This window comes from Hermetia illucens, chromosome 4, assembly GCF_905115235.1.
Source record: "Hermetia illucens chromosome 4, iHerIll2.2.curated.20191125, whole genome shotgun sequence".
In the NCBI taxonomy this organism is placed as follows: domain Eukaryota; kingdom Metazoa; phylum Arthropoda; class Insecta; order Diptera; family Stratiomyidae; genus Hermetia; species Hermetia illucens.
This window is the reverse complement of record NC_051852.1, coordinates 60,663,357-60,680,536: the sequence shown is the minus strand read 5'-3', so window position 1 is coordinate 60,680,536 and position 17,180 is coordinate 60,663,357. Positions and strand designations below refer to the sequence as shown.

Sequence of the window (17,180 nt, the reverse complement as noted above, 5' to 3'; positions counted from 1 at the left end):
CCGTGGAGGCCTTGTAATATCACCGAAGCGAACTTTAATGACTTTCTAGTACTAAAACAAGTCGGAATACCGGAAGCTCGCACTTCGGGTATAAAGGTTTTGTGCTCATCTTATCTAAGAAATTTCAACGCACATTTTTCTATCCGTATATAGCTACAAATCCAACATACTCCTTGATATTTTTCCCAACTACGAGACATACGTACATATTACAGCCGTAGATATTACGCACACCCTCAACAAACAAACTGCCTATTTCCGAATACTGTACACATATATGCACATATATGAATTGATCGTACCCATATTTCCGATTTACTTCTTATATCTATCTGAATTAGGCACTACCCGCAAAGTCCATTAGCACGCATATACTATATACCTACATACACACATGTCTCGTTGGAATAATTGATATTCACATACAAATGAATAAAAACTAAAACACCCAATTCATAAGAACTTACTTCGTTGTGGTATTGACGAATTGATATGTGATGATGACGTCATGCAGGTTGTAGAGTGCACGAAATTCACAAAAAATTGTAAAGTTTTACCCCGTACAACTTTGTTAATAATAGCTGGATTTTCTTCAAACTTGACCAAATTGTGCACCATGCTCTTTATTACACCTATGCTAATTTTTGTACTTCTGGGATGAACATAAGGGGGGTGCCGGGTAAATTTCTAAAATGTGGAAATATACTATTATTAACTTTATTTGTGCAGATATCGGAACCGGATATATTTTGAGGCCTAGATTTCGTAGAGATGCACTACTGTGATTTTTTTCAGATTTTTCGGTTGCATAGGTTCTGAGAACGAGACCTGTTACACTTTTTGATGGTCATATTTTGAACCCTCACTCCCCTATGTTTCACCCAATTTTAAATATTGAACCAGTTTCGAAAAGTACTAATTGAGACCTTTAATTTGATGTCCCACATGGCTACATTCTGCAAAAAAAATTTTGCAGCCTCCTTTCACATGTATGGGGAGCCCCCCTAAAACTTAACACAAAATGGCGCCAGTTGCTGCATGTAAAGGGAACGGCAGATCACATACTCTTACCAATTTTCGTGACAATCGGTCCAGCCGTTTCCGAATAAATCAGCTGTGACAGACAGACAGACAAACAGACGGACAGACAGACCAGACAGACACCGGATCGATTCTAATAAGGTTTTGTTTCACACAAAACCTTAAAAAGACTACATACAGGAGGAACAAAACGAGTTTCTGGGCGGCAGGAAGTGTCATTGCAATACGCGGGTTAGATTGGAGATAAGTAACTCGTGCATGTGACGCTGGGTACTAATCTAGCATCATTTAGTAAATCAAGCCAACTAAGGAGCCAAAAAGATATAAAGAATCTACAGAGCACCAAATGTCGTACTTCGCGATAGGGAAGATTCTATACGATATAATCATATAGCATCACCAAAGCTATGCGTGTGTATAGATCAAGAAGAGCACATAAAGTAGTTTCGCCTGCGGGCGCATTGCTTGGATTTGTTTGGTGGAAGAAAAGCATCGCACATGTTTAGCGTTCTTCAATCACTTCAGCATGAAGAACTTTGCGCATCGTTTTGATGTGGTATGTTGTATGTAATGCATGAGATGGGTAGACATACACAAGAGAACCATCTAGGCGTCAGCGACACACGCGCCAGTTAGCTACAGCGTACTTACTATCCATGCAGCCTAACTCGATTTTCTCCTCCTGTACGTAATCTTCTTGGTGTAGATGTTTTTTACTCACTTAGAATAATTAGCTACAATGGTTGTTTCGGTCATTCAATTTGCAGTCAAAGTGGTGATCGCCATTGAACCACGATATATAAATAATATTTTCAAAAAAATAAATAAAAAGAAAGCCGTGAATATAAGATTATTTGTCACACAAATACCTTCATAACAGTTTTAATCTAGAGTTGTGGGAAAATTTGAAAAGTTAACAATTGCAACAAAGATATGGTGAGACATGTGTAACTTGAGTGCTAATGAAAAACTATTCGCCACACTCGAAAGGTAGGCACACGTGTACATGGGTCGAGTTATCACATTCTTATTAACAATGCGATTTCGACGATTTTTTCTGCTATGTATACCTACTCATGTACATACATTATTTAGGAATATCTATTTTTATCTTCAAGTGATTCGCTAAGACAGCAATATAAGTTGGTCGTCTATAGTCTCTGCGATACCCTGTAAGCTCGGTATGCGGATTACAGTGAGATCATTTGTAAACACAGAAAACAACGAGATGTTTTCACTCGGGGCTGCTGCATACATATCGTATCATTACCCGAGATTTTCTAATTGAACCCAGAGAAATTACCATAAAAAAGTACTACTGTGTAAAGTATCTTCTACGTCTTTTCACACTTAATATGCACATATTTGAAATGTTTACTGTCGGTGCTCAAGGTTTTTTAAAATTCCATCGACAACAACAATGGCAATGTTTGCGGTTTATTATTATTACTTGCTATTTTTAGGCAGACATACATATTTTTCCTAATATTTATTACTGATCATGAAATTGATGGGAATTTCAAATATTTAAGTTCATCAACCAATAGTGTCGTTCTTTAGATAAAAAGTTAGTAATTATTATCGAAAGGAAATATTCCTTAAGGGGGCTTTACACGCAACGATACGTTGTAGCAATTTATCGTAACGATCAGATTGTTACAATTTATCGTTGTGTGTAAACGGGAGATTGTAGCGATTTATTGGGATTGGAGTTGGAGTGGATGGTTGATGCCGGCCGGCATCAATTTCTGGGAATCGTAACGATTCTTCACCTTTCTCACCAAACAACCGATGTACAGCGACAGCAACACTACTTCCTCCATGGTTAAAGCTTTTATAAAGACTGGGGGGTCGATGTAGGGTAACATTTGACAAGAAATCGTTACAATTTAGCGTAGCGTGTAAACAGTGCTCTACTCTTTCGATTTGTTGGAGCGATAAATCGTTCAATGAATTGTTACGAGTTATCGTTGCGTGTAAAGCCCCCTTTATAAGAGATGATTACTAAAGAGGTACACATCACATATGTGATACGTAAGTGAAGGCCCTCAAGAATAGACAAGTGCATTTCGTACAGCGGAGTTAGGGAATCCTTCCTCTGAATTTACGCTTTGTGCTTTGTGTGGTCATTGAACGCCGAGCTATTTAAATAGCAATCATTACATAACCTGAAAAAAAAAAAATTTTATCAACCACGTCCACTAATCGGCATTCGCATTGGAATATAAGTAACACAGCGCAATTGACCTTAACCTCTATAAATCCCACTATCAATTAGCATGCCACGAAACGCGCAATACTGCGCCATAACATGCCTGACCACTGATAATAACCTATTCAATTAGTTTCGGTTGAATTTTACTGACGACTGAGTGTTAGAAGCGTTACATTTTATCCACAGTCTTGCTTAAGATCTGGCGTCATATGTGGTAATTATAGATTGATGAGCAAGGATAAATCGTACGTACGTATATCTTTCGAAGATAGTTTAAATGCTGATGCCCTTAAAATCTACGCAGCCAGAATATTATATATACATTGTAATTAATCCACGTCTGAAAATCCTGAAGGACCAAATGCGGTATCTAACTATGCACAAACAGCACTAACAAGTCGAAAACCAGAAGCGTGGCGTTTCAGTTACCAAAAATGTATGTTAGTGTGGATGTGTTTCATATAAGGATATGAGAATATTTCGTTATTCGATGATTCGATTTGTAGATAAATAGTAGGTCATAATTTATATAAATTTAATATTTCAGACCCTTCACTTTACAGCGATTTTGGCATTCTGTCCTGTCTCCAAGTGTAGCAAATTCACACGAAAAATATAATATGATCTCGTCCTAATGTAACTGTTAACAATAGTACGATTTCTTTTCCAATATTACATCTTTTACTATGCTTTATGTTTATTTTAGTGTAATCCTAGCAGGATTTGAAGGCGGAATTTTCAGTAAAATGCGCAAATACGATTGCACACTATTATTAACTTTATTTGAACAGGGTTTCGTATGAGACCTGCCTTGAGGCCTATATTTTGCATAGAGGCACTACCAGGTTCTGAGAATCAGTCCGGTATCACTTCTTTTTTGTTGTTTTTTCCCCTGGCTCTGCCACTTTGAAACCAGTATTAAATTTAGGATCTTCTTCTTCTTTTTCTTCAGCCTTTGTCCCGTTCACAAGCGGGGTCGGCTCGTCGTGATCGGCTTCGCCATTTGGCTCTATCGAATGCCTGATCTGGGTGCAATTTCGAGGCTTTCAAATCCCCGTCCAGCGTATCAAGCCACCGTTGCTTAGGTCTGCCTTTTGGTCGTTTACCATCGACTTCGATGTTCAGACCAATCTTTGCAAGTGAATTCTCGTTTGCACGAATTGCGTGACCATACCATCGAAGACGCCTCTCTCGCAACTTTTCCACGATCGGTGCAACCCCATAACGATCGCGGATATCCTCATTTCGGATGTGATCTAAACGTGTGACGCCACTAGTCCAACGTAGCATCTTCGTCTCCATTACCGCAAGACGCCGTTCATTGTCTTTTATGGTCGGCCAACACTCAGAACCATAGAGAGCGACTGGACGGACGACATTGCGGTAAATTTAGGATCTGTTTCGTAAAGTACTGCTTCATGAAGTTCTAATATTCAGAGAAAACAAATTTACATTTCCTCTTCGTTTGTATGGGAGCCCTCTTACACTCATAACAAAATTTTGATTTCGGAGTTATTACAATCTCGGCAGATGCCGAATGCTAGCACTAAACGCCAAGCAGTTACCCTCGAACGATCCCGCCTACTTAAAAAACAAAAAGGGGATGATAGCCGGAGAAGGTTAATGGGAAAAAGGAGTTTGTTTTGGTTATAGCTTGGATGTGGAGGTTACCAATGCTATGCCCAGCATACGACTCGATACTTTTCTGGAACAAATTCCATCCGAATATCACGACGGAACATATCTATTATACTATTGACAACAAGATTCTAAAAAGGTTGTCAGTATTAGCATATAGCTTGATGTCACCTAAGTACATCGCATACCCTCTAGCACCATTTAATAGCCATGAAAGGGTCCAGCACCAAACAAAATCAAAGGGGACTTAATGAATACCTCTGGCAAATGCCTCTCCGCGGATGGGGCTCTGAAGTGTTGATATCCTCAGATCAACGTACTGACTTCTATGACTAGCGCCTAATAACTTTATTAGTTTCAAACACGTATGGAGTGACTTCTACCATGTCGTCGCAAATGACTGCATAGGACAGAAAGTTTCTGCTTTAATATGTCAAGATTTTCAAAAACTCGTGTCTCACTGGGATGTTCTGGTAAACCTTCTACACTTTGTTCTTGGCATGTCTGCTGGTATTGCCAACGCTGATTTGATTCAACCTAGCAATGTCGTGCGTTAATGAGTCGCACTGCTGTTCCTCGGTCATTCGAACCAATGGCGCGAATATATATCTTTCGGCCGTGTTGTCTGCCTGCCGAAACTTGCACTGATTGTAGTTACAGTAGCGACATAGCAGTACACAGTCGAGACGCAATCCCATCATTGATTTTTTAGAGGATGCTCTATGAATACCTGGCCTATGCAAGGGATTCATTCTAGAAAATCCTATACACCCGCTTTGGAATTGGTTCTGAACCTCAGCGAAGACTTTAGTGAAGAAGAGCGGTTTGGTGAATATTGAAACGGGTGCTCGCATTGCGACGTGGTGTTGTTCCCATCGCTTCTGGCCATGTCGACACTCTCTCTGATGACGACGAATCTTTGGCGCACGAAAAGGCGGTGAGATATTATATCTGCCTCCGCCGTTATTATTTCGTAGCAGGAGCGTTCATTTCCTCAGTCTACTTCATTCGAAAATGATAGACATTTTTGACATTGACAAAATGATAGACATTTAGACAAATAGTAAAATGATGTAAATAAGGTTTAGCTTTTCCATAAAGCTTTAAAAGACATGATTTTCTACACATTTCAAAAGTCGTCTAAATTGCCTAGGTTATGTATCTAATGTGATTCAATTTCCGTTTCTCAACCACAAATGAGCGAAATTGAAGTTATAAAGCAGTAAAAGGGAGTAATACCAGTTGGCTGTTAAAGTTTTATATATGTAATCTAGAACGTTTATTTCAGAAGCAGATTCAAAACGATTTACAATTTTTTGTGGCTCAGCTAAGGACTTGAATATTGATTTCGGCAGCTTACATTATTTCACTGCATTTTGAAGTATTTCGTTTCAGTTCTGAAGAGGTCGAGAAGCTACTTATGAAATGTGGGCCGTTTCCTCCTTTTTCTCATATTGGCTTCATATAGCCAGAAACCCCACCCTGATTTTCCCAGTATGATGGTGGTGTCTTCTGTTTGAAGTGATTATAAAACGACTTTGGGTTCTTTCGAAGACCTTCAGTTTTATTTACCATTAGGACTTGACACTTCTGAGCAAAACAATTCATAGCTGCGGTACAAAAGCCAGTTCTGAACCCGCCATTGTGAAACCTAATCCTTAGAAAGCCAACCTGTAAGACACATAAGGAATATTTCGTTTAGCTGACCGAGTTGAAACGGCAACTGGTAGCATTTAGTGATGAAAACTACGATTGGTTGGCGAAATAGCATTAAATCTTGTTGATTTGTATCGAACGTCGGATAGCAGTTGACTGTCAACAAATACCTTTGTCAAATTAGGGGAATAATCCCTGACGAGTTAATGTTGAATTCTTTGCTTCTTTTTATACGATTACGATATACAAGTGCGCCAGTACACTTCACGACCTAGGTTTAAAATGGACTGTTTCACTGATTATTATTTTTGCGAGCGGCTTGGTTAATTGGAACGAGTTTTCCAATCCCTTTCATGACTGATCTGCCGAAGATAAACTGAGGATTTCACATTTGGATATAATGAGCCTCCCTCTCCCCTGGAGACTGGTTGCACGCTTTTTGCAAGTGTCAAATGGAAATAACAATCCTCTCCACGATTTTAGATTCTATTCAAACCATTCGTATACGACATAGCGAATTTGTAGATTCTTTAGCCCAATCTAATAGGATTCTCATATATCACACACAGCATATAATCTAGGATTTGACTTGAAACACTTTACACTTTAGTACATATAAATGCTGTAAAATCTCTATACAAAAGTTAATTAATCTAACAAAAACGTATTATTTAAACGGTTTCGTCCATATCTACACTCTAGAAAAGTTAATAAATTTGAATTAGCCACATATGGGATTGTCTACTCGTTAAAATTAAGTTATTCAAAGAGGATCACGTAATTGAGCTGAAAATGAATAAAAGTCTGGCAAAACTGGATGTGATTGGAAAAAAATAATATTTTATTGTAATGAGGGTACAAAAGCAAAAATAATCACAGTTCTTGTGATAAAAATAGTGTTCACCAGCGTAATAATAACTGTTTTATTGTAAAAGGTGATGAACCAAATATCACAAAAACAACTGTTCGTATGGAGTTTATGAAAAAATATTACATTGAATCTCAGAGCAGTCTGTATGTGCGGAAAGTGGTTGTAACATTTATTTACCTGTACTGGTTGCGTAGGAATTCACGATGTACTAAAATTAAAGGGGGAAAGCTCCAACGAGTCAATTTAAAGTGAATCGTAATCACTATTAAATATTGTAAACGGAAAACATTGAAACTCGTACTGCAATCACGTTGAATCTTAGCTGCAGATCGCCTGAAAATGTCACACCCAAAGCCTAAATATTGGCTCAGTGCCTATTCTATGCCTACCTTCCGAAGGAATAGTAAATTTCCGAAAAGCATGAATGTGAATGTGAATATGTGAATATGAAGAAAATAATTTTGAATTATTTCTAGGAAGGGGATTCTCATGGGGGATTTTAAATTAAAAGGATAGTATTGTGTGTCCGACGATTTGATGTTAACTTAAAATCAGGAAAGCGTAGATCCTTCAAAAAGGTACACCTGATGTATTCTTTGAGTTTCTACCTATTACGCGGTAATGATGGACTCTAACAAAGCAAATTGTGACTTCATCTTATATTCATTTCGTTTGAAATCTTATCTTCCTTGCTAAAAATTACAAGCGCACTTGACACATTATCGTATTTCATCTTTCGTCAATCAAAAAGTATTGGCTATCATATTTCACAATGTGTATAAACCAATTTTTTGTTGTAGACCTATAAGAAAGCATTGCCTTAGTTAATATTGATTGATTGCAATGAATATACTATATATTGATGACGTGCTGCGGTCATACTTTTTTTAATTCTATGATTACTGGCAAGACTATGCGATCTTCTAACCACAAGCACTTCAGATATTAGATAATATCATATTTCATGGTAAACTCAAACAGACATTTGAAAATAACTATAATATAATAGAAGTGGCTTTATTTAATTGAGAAGCACAACGGTTTTTTTATGGGCTTATAACAAGTGCGATATTCACATTGCTGGTATAAACCCGGAACCTTATTAAAATTGGTTTACTGCCTTTTTCACACTTTCCTCAGGAACACACCTATTGAAATGAAATTTTGGAATATGTCGCGTATGAAATCCCACGAATAAAGATTTGATGTCAGCAGAACTCATTCCTAGGAGCTACCCAATCGAAAAATCTGAAAAAAATGATCTTATTAATTTTACCGGAGGCTTCCTTAAGCAATTGGGCTGCTGTAAATATTTAAAAAAAACGATCTTTTGTTTTTTTTTCTGCTGAAAAAATGTCCAACACCTTAAGAACTACTTAAAGGATTGAGCTGTCCTTCTCAGTGCGATGCAAACATACCGAAAATTTGAAATGCGTTTTTATCGAAACTACAGTTTTTAAGTTATAACTCCAACAATTCTTTATCGTTGATTTGATAATTCAGCCGTATATTTATAATTACGTTCTATATGGAAGAATAGAAGCTAAAAATCGTGATATTCACATCAAAAACTGATTAGTTAATACTTCGTATGAAGCTCTTTCTTCTTCACGAAGACGTTCCATCAAGGGTTTTTCATCGAAAGGGAAGATTGGCAAACTCAACCGTTAACATAATCTCATGGGCTCTCAATTATATTTCAATTCGGGGATTCAGGAGGAATTTCACCTACTTTCAGACAATTGAATGCGAGTTTTTCACGATTTATGTTTCGGGTCATTGTGGTCATCTTAAATGTTTAACGAATACCCAATTTCTTTGCGCTGGCATGAACTTATTTAAAAAAATTGATGAATATAATAGCATTTTCGCAAAAGAACAATTTTCACCGAATATGTGGATTATTCAATGAAAGCCCCCAATCAGCATCATCCCAAATGGTCTAGTTTTGCCATATTTTTACATTTACATTATTACAGTCTAAGATAGAAAATGTGTGCTTGTTGATCGTCTCCTTTTTCGAAATCATGCATTTTCAAAATATACATTTAATCGGTATGTTCACAATAAACTAATTTTGCCATAAGGTTAAAAGATAATTAGCACTGAACGCAGAGAATTTTCGTAAATGTACATGAGTTTGAATTATTTTAGTACCATGTCCGAGGAAAATTGAGGACATTGTAAAAATCAACAATCATTTAAAAAAATGAATTATAAAATGTTCAACGTAACTTATTTCAAATTTTCAGGAAAACCAACAGCCTATGTCACTTTAATGAGAGCTGTGATATCCTGGAAATTGTTCCTTCCACTCTGAGAATTACTATATATTGGAACTAACTATCAGTGAAAGGCTTCTTCTTGAGATCTAGACGAAGATCGAATTTGGACCATTCCTTGAAGTTATATATTTTCCCAATGAAGAGCAAATGAAAACCACTCAATATTTTAAAAACCCTTGTACTTGCTGGAAGTCATATCTGGATTGATTTTGCCCGACGTGGTTACAAAGTCCCAAAAACAAACAAGCCTGGAAACCGGGCATGAAAGGTTCTGTCTATTTTTTATGTAAAAATATTTGAGTGGAAATTTGTACCTAGCACGTGCATATATTATGTCAGAATACTCACTTTAGCTTGATACTGTTATTCACAGTTTTAGAATTTACACTAAAGCTACAACTTTAAGCTTGTTAATAATAGTGCGTCCACCAAACTCGAACAGGTAGGGTCATGTTATTATATTATAGCCTATATTATTGCAATTCATGATTATAGGATGTATCTACGGAGGTTTTTACAGTTAATTCGTGATTTTTTTCAGATTTTTCGGTTAGATTTCCAGCTCCTCCTTCCTCCTTTTTGCATTAAATTTCAGAACTAAGGCCAGCCTGGAAAAAGACTAATCCAAGACTTTCAAAAATTTACACCAACCTTTTTCACTTATGGAGGCACCCACCCCATTAAGTTCTAATATAGAACGATGTAGCTCACTGTATGCGTGAGCATTCAAAGTTCCCACCTTCGCATCGAATTAGGAGTCAGTCGGTGCAATTATGTTTGAGAAAAGTGCGTGTGACAAACAGATAGTAAACCGATTTTAATAAGGATTTGTTTTACAATAACATCTTGTGGCTAAAGTTCGCTAGCGTCTATATGCAGTTCTATTGAAGTGCGCGCTATGTTCCCCGAATGTTTCGTGATTATGGAGTGTCCTTTTGGACACTGGAAAAACTCCTTTGAAAGAAAAAAATAATGGTAAATAATGCGCACAGTTAATGGATGAAAATACCCTCCCGTAAAGGATCGTAGTTCCCGGGAATTCTGGGAGTCTCAAGACGAAGGGGTAGGTATTGTGGGATAGGAATCAGGCATTCTCAGGTTGAAGAAATTAACAAAAGAATGAACGGAAGCCTAGCGTGCTCAAAAGGTTTTCTGCCCACGTCTTTAGAGACTGTTGCGAAAGAAAGGTGCTTCTGAAAGGCAGAGAGCGTATAGGTCCCCAGAAAGTACAGAGTTAAAGTGAGCAGAGTTAGTGATTTCTGAATGATGAATGATGATCGAAATATCGATTGTTTTGAAAATTTATTTGGGAACCCCACTAATTTCATTCTAGCAGTGCAGTGTTTATTCCGAATACAAATCATAATTGATGACTGATAGACTGGTATTGTATTATCTCGGAAAGCTATCAAGCATAACACCCAAAGGAATAAACAATTTCCTATATTACTTATGTGTCCGGATAGCTGAGTGGTTAGAGCACAAGGCTGTTGTACGGAAGGTTGCGGCTCAAATCTCACTGGTGGGAGTGTGATTTGCATCGTGATTTGACGTCGGATACCAGTCGACTTAGCTGTGAATGAGTACCTGAGTCAAATCAGGGTAATAATCTCGGGCGAGCGCAATGCTGACCACATTGCCTCCTATTCCTGTAATGTACCGTTACGGTCTTGAATGAAGTGCTCTAACATACTTCAAGGCTCTAATCCAATATGGATTGTTGCGCCGACGATTATTATAATATAATACTACTTTTATTGCAAAAAAAAAATGTGCAGCAAATGCTTATAATCGCTTTCGTAGTCCTTTCGGGATATTAACTACAAATCGTCGCCCAACGAATTTATTAAGACGAACTGTCATCCTAAGAAGCACCCAAATATACCACGCTAAGTACGCTATTGGGTAGGAATCCAAAGAGATTAGTAGATGAAAAAGTACTTCCCAAAAATCAAAGAGCATTCCTCATACAGCCTTACCTGCCCTTATTCTTGCTGAAACGTAAATCTTCTCACCCCGATCCAGCCAAGAGGTGACGGGAAATTAGTGATATCCCCCGTGATATAGTGATATTTTGTTTGTGTGATTTCGTAAGGGGGCCCAACATTTTCAGCTCGGCCTGGACCTTCCGCCTGCAACCTCGGTTTACACTATAATCAAATTCCAGATGAAAGAGGAGGGTTTGAGCGATATACTTAGTATCATCCTCCGAAAAATATACAAAATAATGGGATCAGGTGGTAAGTCCCATGACAGGTTGAGAAGAAAAACGCATTCACTGTCATTACCTCAGTCGACGCGTTAAGATTAGTTTTTGACACATGGATGGCAACATGACATAAGCGAATTAGTTCCAGCTATCCTAAATATTGGCATCCTCACTGGCAGAGCTTGCAAGACTCTTCGGGTTGGTTTACTAAACAGTTGTTTCATCTCCCTAAACTTTCTGACCATAAAACCGTTCCTAACGAGGCCATCGGCACCTCAATTTCGTCCGCTAATTGCTGTCATTCTACTTATACGATACAAAGCGGCCTATGAAACGCCTGGCAATCAACGAACCTGACTAGTGGTTTAAAATTTGGCTTTGGAATGCCGATATCTAAATTAAAGTCCATGAGGTAAATGGCCTCTATTATAAACTTCTCGTGTATAAAAAGCTGTCCAATTGGCAAATTCATGAGAATACCATTCAGAGAGCAAAGAAAGTGATCGTTCTTACCCGAACAGCACTGCAAAGACCTTTAAGATAAACTGGACGCTACTTTACAACGATCTCACATCGAAATGGTACTCCACTGCAGTTCTCCCTCTATGATATTAAGTGCTGGCCGACTATATTCACCGCTTCGCGGTAATGGAGACGAAGATGGTATATTGGAATCCGAGATGAGGCCAACCGCGGTGGGCATTTGGTTGAAAGCTGAAAAATTGCAAAAGAGTGGTCTTGGATTGTATGGTCATACAATCCGCACTGACAAAAATTCAATAGCTTAGACTGTACTGCATATTGAAGTTGAAATGACCAAAAGGCCGACTAAAACAGCGATGGTTTGATAGGCTAGATGGTTATTTGAAAGCTGTCGACGCCCATCAGCATCATCAACAGTGCAACAACAGGTATATAGTCTAGGTCTGCCTTAGTAAGCAAACTGGGAGAGCGTGGCTGCGACATACGGCTTAAACCAGCAACTGATTACTTGGTACACTGACGGATCCCTCACAGCAGAGGGAGCGGGTGCCGGTGTCATTGGTCCAAGGAAAATTTACTTTGAGCCAATGGGCAGGTACACTAGCATATTCCAGGCGGAAATTTACGCCATAGACAAATGTGCCTCCTTTAATCTGCAAAGGAACTACAGGGGGCAGAACATAGCGATTCTCACCGATAGCCAAGCAGCGATCAAGGCACTTAGGTCCAACCAGGTGAACTCTAAACTGGTATGGGAATGCCTTGAGAGACTGAATATACTCGGCTCGTCCAACAAGGTCGGGATACTTTGGGTTCCAGGCCATGCTGGGCTGGAAGGCAATGAGGCAGCGGATGAACTAGCCAAGAAGGGAGCAAGGATGCCTTTACACGGGCCAGAACCCTTCTATGGAATCGGAAACGGTTTCATGGCTATGAATCTAAGAAACGAAGAGAAACGGTTGAGGGAACTATATTGGGCGGGCCTACCAGGGATGGAGCAGTCCAGGGTGCTTATTGGGGGATACGAACCCACGCGCACAAAGGATTGCTTAAACCTCACCAAAAAGAACCTCCGAATCATAGTGGGAATTCTCACTGGTCATTGTCGGCTGAACTACCACCTAGGGAAGCTAGGGATATCTACGGACACTGCCTGCAGGTTCTGTGAGGAGGAGGACGAAACCTCTATGCACGTCCTGGGACAGTGTCCGGCACTTGTGCAAAGTAGGTCGATACATCTGGGAGAACACTTAATACCAGATGCAAAGCTGAAACTTCTGGAAGTGGGGAACATACTAAAGTTCCTAACGGTTACTGGCCTGCTTGAGATACTATGATCAACAGGCACACTATAACCAGTAAAAGGGGCACAATAGTTCTTCAAGGACGCGGTGCGACTTTCCCTTAACAGAATAATAATAGTAAGCAACTCCAGACAACCCAGTGTTACGCCGACGTATATCATAGATATTTCCCTTATAGTCTTTCCGAACTGTATCATCCTCACCCATGCGGATTAGGTAACCCACCCACCGCAACCTCTTCAACAGGATTTTATCCACAACCAAATGGTATCGCTCATAAATTTCGTTGTTATACAGGCTACGGAGTGCATCTACATGTATGGGGCCAAAAATTCTTTGGAGAATTCTTTTGTGGAACGCGACCAGAATTCCCAGAAGAATTCGCAATTTTCTCGCTAACAACCCGTCTCCGAGAAATGCATGCCGACTAGTAAGATTATTCTCTTGTATAGTAAGAGTTTTAACCCAAGGGGAAGACGTTTCGACCGAAACAGTCTTTTTAAGCTGAGATAAACTCTATTGACTGCTAACACTCGTGCGCGAATTTCATCGTCATAGCTGTTATCGGTTGTGATTTTCCACCCTAGATAGCAGAAATTATCAAAGTTACCGTCTCCTATTTTGATTGTTCATATTTGACCAATGCGATTTCTTTCTTCTTTGGTGCTGACATTGCCACCATTTACTTTGTCTTGTCCGTGTAGCCCAAGATCTCACGCCTCCTACTTGATCTGAATGAGGGCAATTTGCAAGGCTCGGGTTGTTCTTCCCATAATCTCAATATCGTCGGCATAGGCCACTAGTTGGGTGGACTTGAAGGGAATGCTGCTTCGTGCATTAATATCTGCATCGCGGATCACTTTTTTCAGAGCTATGTTAAAGAGAAGGCGGGATATAGGGCATTCCTTTGTCTTAGACCAATGTTGATGTCGAATGGCCTCGAGAGTGATCCTGCTGCTTTTATCTGACCTAGCACATTGTTCAGGGCCAGCCTGGTCAGTCTTCTCAGAATTGTTGGGATATCGAACTCTCTCTATCATAGGCGGCTTTGGATTTGATGAAAAGATGATGCAACTGATGGCCATATCCCAACAGTTCTCCCATCGCTTGCCGCAGTGAGAAAGTCTGATCTATTGCTGATTTGCCCGGAGTGAAGCGTCTTTAGTACGGGCTGATGATGTCTTGGGCTATCCCGCCTGGCACGTCAGCGGAGGATATCTTATAGATGGTACTTAGCAACGTGATACCTTTATAATTGCTGCTCTACGTGATAAACCTCTTTTTATGTATGGGACAGATAATGCCTCTTTCCCAATTGTCTTGCATTAATTTGCTGTCCCACAACTTGAGTATAAATTAATGAACCGCTTGGGTTAGTTGGTCGCCCCCATATATTTGACCAGTTCGGCTGTAATTCAATTGGCTCTTGACGACTTATGATTTTTAAGTCATTATAGATTAGACTGATTCAGTCAGATAGACTGCACAGACTATTTCTTCCATACTTGGTGGTGTCAGCATTTGTCCGTCGTCTTCAGTTGGCGGAACCTCCAACTCGCTGTCATTTTAGTTGTTGAGCAGTTGTTCAAAGTACTCAATCCATCATTCCAATATGCCCATTTTGAGGGAAACCTAATTTACCTCTTTGTCTCGGCAGGATGAGCATGGAGTTGTATAAGGTTTCATGCTGCTATCTTGTTGGTAAAACTTCGTCGCCTGGTGCGGTTGCTTCCTGTACTTTTGGAGTTCATAGTTGTTGGTTCTGCCAGGCTTCCTTTTTCTTTCTGTGAAGTTGTTTCTCTACTCGCCGAAATTCGTGATAAGTCGCTGCGCATGCTTGCATTCTTTAAGAGTGCAGCATTGCCTGGTATGCGATAGTCTTCCGTTCCGTTGCTAGCTTACATTTATCGTCGAACCAGTCGTTCCGACTTTTTTTGCGACTGGGGTCAAGTATGTTTGTGGCCGTACCAATGATAACATTTTTCAGCTGGTTGTAAAGATCGTTCATTGATGCTTCATCTCCAGGACATCTGTTAGTTGCGGTTATGGGGGCATCCATTTCTCCCTTGTGGGTTTTACGGAGGAATCTGTTATGGATGGTTTCAGTGTTCACTCTCACATATTTATCAGAGGGCATTCAAGTTCGTATTGTTGTTCTAGCTCGGAGCATTATGCCAATAAGTTAGTGATCCTTCTCCGACTCTGCAGTCTCCTCTGTAGGCTTATATTTCGAAATTTGCTTCGCAAACGCAGCATGCATAGCCATTCACTTATGTTTTCAAAGCCAATAACAACACATTTCGTTTTTTGGCTGACTAGGAAACGTATTCCGAACACATTTATCGAATGGCCACTGTAATCTATGATGTCTCCAAGAAACCGGTCCCTGTGCAACACATCTCCTGCAATGCTGGTACATTAGCCCTATATTGGGACGGGATATCGACTAGCTGCCTGGCAGTTTCTTCTCTGTTCAGGGAGCGTACATATCATGAGAAAATGCGCATATCTTTAGTAAGTTTTGATTGCCGGTCAGTCGTTCTAGAATCCCTTACAGTCCGAGGCTTTTTTCATGGGTCCGTAATTTAGATTCTTCGTGTAGGTTGGTCAGCCTTACCCAGCCTCCAACCTGGAGGACCATTTACTACAACTTATCCCGTGTCTCGATGCGAGAGGCTCGCCTTCATCCTTCTTCGTCTGCAATTCTTCATTAAGAAAGAATTCCCAGCGATCACCACGTGGAGGCAGAGGTAGGATTTCCCAGGTTTTACGCTTCATTTTGTGTACAAATCCACGTTACGCCCTGGGACCTATACTACACTTTGATCGCCCATGACCAAGAAAAGTGGCGAATCTCACCTAGACGAGCCAATTCCACTGCACCACTAGGCATAGGGCAACAAATTAAATTAATTGAATTAATCACAATAAAATGTGCAAGTCCAACATATCCTCGGAATTCAGAAGCTTCCTTGCATTGTTTTGATTTTGGTCACTACCATAACAGGCAGGAAATACTTAAAATGCTTTAAAGACTGATGAGTATGGTAGCAAATGTTTCGAATAACGACGTCCAACCGCGTTTTTCTTATTCTGTCAAAAGAAGCAGACCAGTTCCAGAAGTCCCACTGCGAACACCGATCCGCCGCCGTTTTGTCTAGCCCAGGGTTACAAAAATGTATAATCATTTCATTTTTAAACATTTCAAGCCTCTTCTTTACATAAATCTAAAAATGTTTCATTGACGTCAATGCAAATTTTTCAAATTAAATTCCTTTTTTTTTTTCTGAGAAGAAGGGAATTAGGTTTTTTCTTCGTTGTAATTTTTATTCTTTCCATTTCTTTTAATGAATCATGGGCAAGTCTGGGCTGTAGACATTTCTGCAGTGTGTGTGCAGTGGGTTTCTACGTACGCACATCTAAAAGGTTTTTCAGTATAGCTGCGTAGCTAATGAAGTGAAGCATTTCCATGGTTGGA

The 17,180-nt window shown here is 39.5% G+C and overlaps 1 protein-coding gene across 1 annotated transcript in view; it reads left to right on the top strand.

Annotated features, from left to right (window-relative positions):
* The window catches only part of LOC119655964, a 284,525-nt gene that overhangs the window by 264,720 nt on the left and 2,625 nt on the right, over positions 1-17,180 (top strand). The gene's annotated exons all lie outside the window — the stretch shown is intronic.